Below are 7,245 nucleotides of genomic sequence, written 5' to 3'. Positions count from 1 at the left end.
CTATTACCCCCCTCCCAAACAGAAAGTCCTTGTGTGGAAATTGACATGCATTTGTACTTTCTTATTTTACTTTCCTATTCTGCAATCTTATTTCATTCATTCATTTTCAGTAGAACAGTTTGTGTTGTCAAGTGTTGAGACAGACAGCTATAGAGAGGTTGATGGTGTATATATCTGATGTGTATGTTCATACATGAGTGAAAGACATTACCCCCCCATCTTTCTGCTTTACAGTCTCCTCATTCCTCTCTCAACCGCTCTGCAGTGCAGTCTGTGTTAAATCCTGGGCTGGATCTGATCTAAAGATGGATCAGGACTTGATCTAGTGTTTATCCCTGGTCTCATCCTGCCATTCTCTTCTTTTCTCTTTCATCTGTATCTTTCTCTTTTTCTGTCCATTAGTTTCCATCTATCCATTCATCTTCCTTCTTTCTCTCTCATATTCTCATGTTGGACAGCTGATGTTTATTCTTCTGTCACCTGTTTATATTTTATAACCTCTCCATCCACAGGGCAAAAAAGAGGTGGATTATTGGTGATTATTTATAACATTACATTTTTTCACAGATTCTAGTTAAGAATCTGTGAGAAGAAGAGAGAGAGAGACAGAGAGAGAGAGAGAGAGAATATGTGTGTTGTCTATGTAAAGGTCTGAATTGGAAATGTATAAGGTGTTTCAGTTTTTGAAGGTCAGGACACACACTGCATGCATTTGAAGGTGCTGCTGTTCTATCTATCTATCTATCTATCTATCTATCTATCTATCTATCTATCTATCTATCTATCTATCTATCTATCTATCTATCTATCTATCTATCTATCTATCTATCTTTTTATTTTCCAACCATCTTTCTTTCTTTCTTTCTTTCTTTTTTCAGTCATTCTTTCCCTCCTTCCTCCTTCCCTCATCCTCCTTTCCCCTTTGTGCCCATTCGTCATTCTTTCATTCTTTAATGCTAATTGGCTCTTTTGCTTTTCCATCCTTTTATCTGTCCTTATCTTTTTCTTCTTTCCCCTCCTCCCTCTTTGAGTCGTTTCATTTGCGGCAGCTTGTCAGTCGGCTGTCTTTCACTGAATATGATGATGTTTTTATTGGACTTGCCTGTGTTTTTACTCTTTGGCGTGCTGTCCTCACCTGTCCTGTCTTAATTTCACTTGGACCTGTCATGTCATTTTCTATTTCATTTTCTGATTGAATTGCTTCAAGATGATTTGACAATTGGACTTCTATTGGATTGATTCATTTCAAAATTCAAAAAATCAGATTGTGTGGAGCTATGATGAAGCTGAAAATGTATTTTGATGGTTGGTTGTTTGGTAATGATGTTTCATTGGTACAGACCTGATTTATTATTCGTTATATATCTGTCTTTACCAACAAGAACACTGTTCTTTGATTTATCTTCGACTGATAGAGAGGTCCGGCATTTTAGTAGAATAGTAACTAGAAATAAAAATGGAGCTCAAATGATTATTAAACCCAACCTGTTGAACGAGATGGCCCCCCACCCAGAGCCTGGTTCTGCTCGAGGTTTCTGCCTGTTAAAGGAGGTTTCCCTCGCCACTGTCACCAAGTGCTTGCTCATGAGGGAAGATTCGTCTGTACCTGCTCTATATGGAAAGTGTCCTGAGACAACTTTGGTTGTGATTTAACGGGATATAAATAAAACTGGATTTAATGTATGAGACTATTTCTTGCAAAGGCTCCTTGAGTTCTTTGGTAGCTGAGTAAAGGACATCAGACAGTGTTTCGTTTGTCAAATTCCTGGTAATGTGAGGCTGGAAGTTGAAAAGTCAGGGAGCTCTATCCCATTCTTTCCAAGTGGAAACCACACCCTTGTGTGACAGACAGTACGTCCAGGTCAACGTGCATGTGCAAGCTTTGTTCTTGAGTATATCACTGGAAAGACAATGATCACTGAACTGGTATTTTCCTTGCAAACTGGGAGGGTGATGAGTTTTAAGTTACTCCATCATGTAAAGCTTGTGTGTTGTTGTCGTCATTGTTGTTCCCCTGGTCGTTCATCTGAGTAGAGACAGTATTTGTTGAGTTTTGTTTGTTTCAGGGTTTTTATCTCAGTCCTGATGGAGGCCTAACTGGGTCACAGTGTGATTCTGGGTCACAACCAAAATCAATAAAGAGTATCAAAAAGCTTTAGATGTCAGGTCAGATTTGTTCACTTAATCTTTGATCAGACAGCCTCTGCTGTAAGTCATGAGTTTGAGTTTTATCCTGTTTTATGTAGACACAGTTGTTATATAGATCCTTCTATTTGGATTTGCTATCATTCTCAAAAGAACCCTTGTATTGTAGGAGCTAAATTAAGGTTAAGGTTAGGATGGATGGTGGGGAGACCATTGGACAAGTTTGACACTGGAGATTCACATAGAGTGGTACGTGAAGTTAGATTTAGGAAACAAAAATGCAAAAGAAAAGATGGTTTGACAAGATTCTTTAGTTGCTATGATTTGTATTTCGTTTGTGAACATTTTACTGATACGTTCACTATCAACATTTTCTAATTGCATTAATCAAAATAGTTTGTCTTGATTTTAAACATTTTCTTAAAATGTTACTTCTTCCAAATGAAGAATGTCATTTAGGAGACATGTTGCTGCTCTTCATTTTCTTCTTTTCTGTCATCACTGCATTGTTATGCACTCCCACTTTTCCATTTTCTTTTCTTATCTTCCTCTTCTACTCTTGTTTTTGTGAAAGCTGTATCTCTTTCTGTACGACTATTGACAAAAGGATTTATACAGGGACATTTATTTATTAATGGATCATCATTAGCTGTTACCAGAGCAAAAGCTACTCTTCCTGGGGTCCATGCAAAAGCTAACTAATAATACAACATTGCACAATATTATACAATAACTAAACGTTTCCATGTAATGGGAAGGAAAAGTAAGTCAATATACTAATACATGCAAAAAACAATAACTAAGTAAAACACCAATTCCAAAGAAGGAAGATGTGTAAAATATAAATGGAATAATTTGCTAATCATTTTTGACATATACTCTATTGAAAACAGTTGGACAATATATTGATCAGCTTAACTGATTTTTGTGAACATAAAATTATTCTGAATTTGATGCCAGCAGCATGTTTCAAGCAAGTCGAGACAGGAGCAACAAAAGACGGGGAAAGTTGTCTCCAACAGCATTCCACAGGTCAACAGCTTCATTGGTAGCAGTGATAGTATCGTGATTGGACATGAAAGGGCATCCTCGATAGGCTCAGTCATTCTCAAGCACAGGATATTGATGGTTCTTGGGAAGACTTCTTAAAACCATTGTCTGTAAACAGTTCACTTGCAAATGATTGCATTCTGTTTTTATTTATATTCACTTGTCCATAATGACAAAGGCTACAAAAACAATATCGAACACTGCTCTTCCCTTCGTAATCATTTCATGCCTCAGATATATAATCTCTGTATTTGTCAAAATTACCTTTAATTGAGTAAACAATGGCAAATTGCATTAATAGGAGCCAGTTTCCTTTAAGCGTTAGGTCTGGATCCTTGTCTGTAAAAGTGTTTTATTCCTGTAAAGCTTATTCTCAGAAAAGGCTAATTTGGTTGTGTTATGCCCAGCTCGTTCAGGAGCATAACAAGAGGGAGAACTACACAGCAACCAGTTGAATTAACCAAATATTTATTACACAAGCAACACAAAGAAGAAACTAAATCACAAAGAAGCAAAAGAGCCACAAGAACACAACCAAAAACCAAACAACATTACGCTGGGGTGCCTGGAAAGCACACGTCATCCTGATGAGAGAGCCATCTTTGGCAGGGCCAAGCCTATATAGAGGAGGCTGCAGGTGAGGTGAATCTCCCAATGAGGTGGGTGGAGCCAGACAAGAAGAACCTGGGGGGGAAGGAGCACAAGCAGGCCAACAAGAACACACAAGATGGCTAAGGGCCATCACAGGTTGTTTTTAGCACTAAAAGGCTAAAAGATTGAACACCAGCCTTGCATTCCTACACCAGCATGTATTCCCTCAATCTACTGTCTGAATTAACAGTTCAGGACCCTGTTTGCTGATAGTGATCGACCTCAGCAGTTTGGATTGTGTCCAACATTTCTATGAATGCTCCAAAATGTGGGCTTCTGAAAGCAGCACTGAACACTATTAACTGATCATCATTAATAACAATAACAATAATAAAAACCTTTATTTATAAGGCACCTTTCAAAACACAGTTACAAAGTGCTTTGCAAAAAAAAACACATTTAAAAAACAAAGACAATAAAATGAACTAAAAGATAAAAGATTCTCCAGCATGATGATTCTGTGAGACTTTCAAAATAAAATGTTCAATGTTTATATGACACATAGCTTATTCTAAAACAATAAAAATAAAAATAATGACGAAAAACAAACAAAGAAAACAATGTATGAGACATAAGAAAAATTGTTTGAAGGTAATTAAAAGTATTTACTTCATTTCTTCTCATGCTGTCCCTTTATCTTTTCTTTCTCCTTTTCTTTTCATGCTCTTCTCTTCTCACCAACTCTAAGTAAGGTGACATCAGCAGAGAGAACGAGGAATGAAAGAGACGGTCATCCCAGATCATTTTATCACTGCTGGAAGAGAAAGGGTAGAAGATGATCAGGATCAGGATGGGTGGAGAGAGCGCGATGGGGGGAGGAGGAGGAAGACAAGAGAATAATAAAGAGGATTAGACAAAAACATCATATCGCAAAACACAATTCTGTTGAGGCTAGAAGAGAAAAGATAGCGGGAGAATATGGATGGATAGAGAGAGAGAGAGAGAGAGAGAGAGGAGGAAAGAGAGAGTAAGAGAAGGGTCAAGCGAAGGGCAGGGCAAGGAAGAGAGAGAGAGGAAGTGTGTCAGCCATGACAGATTTGTATTCCACAGTGTGCGTCTGACCTTAGCAAACCCATCACACACACACGCGCGCACACACACACATACACACACACACACACACCTTATCTCTCACACACACAGTGAAATACTTCTATTCCCTCATCTCCTCTCTCTTTGTGCACACACACACACACACACACACACACACACACACACACACACACACACACACACATACTCATGCATGCACCCCACACTATACCCCCACTCTCGAACAGAGTATGTGTGTAGGAGGGTAGGGGTGTGGGAGTGCCTGTCTGTTGCCATGGAGATGATAGCCTCTTCTCCTCTCCCATCCTCTACCCTGTGAGGACCAGATGAGTGTGTGTGTGTGTAGGTGTGTGTGTTTGTGTTTGTGTGTGTGAGACAGGTAGAGATACATATTAAGTGTTTGCCTGAGAGCAAAAGAAAGAATAACAGTGTACATTTATGTGTGTGTGTGTGTTCTGACCATTTGACCAATTTTAAATGACCTAAACACAAAAAGCCCTGCAGATGTAGTGAATTTTAAATATGAATCACTAATCGCACAGCATCTCTTTAACACATTCACGGATTGACTGAGAGCACATTTTATAACAACATGATCATAAAACACAGACATGATCATAAAACCGTGCTTGAGGACATAGGCAAGAAACACAATGTGGTAAAAATGTTTTATGTGCCAAACCTATATATTTCTCTGTCTATTTGCATTTGTGTGTGTGACTTCAGTTGGAAATCCACACTGACCAATAAATCTGTTATCATGCTGCATTCATATTCATTGCTTGTATTGGAAAAATTACTTCTCTAATTGGACATTAGTCTATGCAAGCATGCAACCTCCACCAATTCTTTGGTGGATGTCAAAGCTAAAGCAGTGCATAAACAAGTAGCGCTGTATAACACTACAATCCACTCCATTGTTTTTTTCGTCTTTTTCCAACAACTGTCTCCTATAAACAGTTGACTGATCAAACCGTATGACATAGGAGTAATATCCATCGATTTGTCTTCAATAGATAGATAAGAGACAGGAAGCAGCACTGTCACTCGGAGTCCAGTTTCTGGCCACCTGATGAATGTAACATCTAGCTCTGTTTCTGATCTCAACCAGCTCTTAACAAAAACGTCTGGCTGTTTAGCTGTTAAATGTTTCATTATGTTCTCGAGCCAGTCACTAACTTTGTGGCAGGAAGTGTACCATGGAGTTTTTGCTAGATCCAGCTGCTGTCATGGCGGGAAGTGACACAGCTGAGATCAGTGCAACTGAACTAAAACAGAAAAGCTGTGGACTTTAAAGAACAATAAGCTGAAAGGCACTCAAACACTTCCAACCCGTTCTCATTCCCAGAATGTCAAATACAGCCACTTAGTGATGTCTCATATAGACGGACGAGGTACTCTTTAGTGTCTGTATCTGTGGCAATATTAAATACCAGAACAACTGCTCCAGGCATCAACACGTTCTCATCCCAGCCTTCCTGCAGAGAGCCTCTCTAACACGTGATTCATGTGAACTGGTCCCAGTTTGAACAGATTCAGGCATCAGAACTACTTGGTTATGTTTAGGAGAAGATCTTTCACTTCTGGTTGCACATGGAGCACAAACCCCGGGCTCCTTGGTGAAAGTCATGGTTTTCTTTGACTCGTACATACGCCCCATTTGCTAAGTTTCTTGCTCTTCATACTATGACACCTTGCTCTTGGTTTACAGTGGAGTTAGTTGAAAGCCTGGTGTGTCATGCCGCATGAGAAAAGCGTCAGTATTTGTACACATAAATGTTTTTTATAAGTTTGAATAAACGGTGATTTTTCCACAATATTCTGTCAAAATAATCAGAAAGAAACGTGTCAGCACATCACTGCATCAATGCTCTGATGACATTTACTTTGAAATATTAGATGTTCCTCTGCAGATCTTCCCTCCTTACTCCATCTAGTAGTCTCTTTTTCCTTTTTCGTCTTCTTCCTCTGCCTCCTGTCTTCTTCACCTCATCTTAAATCTTCCCTCCCCTTCCCCGACCATCTCTCTCCTCTCTCTTCCTCCCCACCACCACTCCTTTTGCCTCCACATCTTTCTCTGGCTTTTCCTTCTCCTCATACACCTCTCTCTTCCATCCACCTCCTCTTCCTCCAGACAGAGGTTTTTCTCTGCAGACAGGTGCTGGTCTGACTCACTCCCTTCAAAACAACAAAACAAATCAGGACACAGCCACAATCTGCCCGCTGAGTGTCATTTCAATCCGCAGTGAGCAGTGACCCAGCGATGCCCAGAAATCACTTCAAAGCATCTTGAGAGGATGAATTTAATGAAATTCTGCTCAATGAAACCTGTTTGATATAGAGGAA

The 7,245-nt window shown here is 39.4% G+C and overlaps 1 protein-coding gene across 1 annotated transcript in view; it reads left to right on the top strand.

Annotated features, from left to right (window-relative positions):
• Positions 1–7,245, top strand: part of dcc (DCC netrin 1 receptor) — a 245,886-nt gene that overhangs the window by 118,107 nt on the left and 120,534 nt on the right. The gene's annotated exons all lie outside the window — the stretch shown is intronic.

The sequence above is a fragment of the Chelmon rostratus genome, chromosome 19 (genome assembly GCF_017976325.1).
Source record: "Chelmon rostratus isolate fCheRos1 chromosome 19, fCheRos1.pri, whole genome shotgun sequence".
NCBI classification, from domain to species: domain Eukaryota; kingdom Metazoa; phylum Chordata; class Actinopteri; order Chaetodontiformes; family Chaetodontidae; genus Chelmon; species Chelmon rostratus.
Note: the sequence above shows the minus strand (reverse complement) of the source record. Positions and strands in the feature narration are given on the sequence as shown.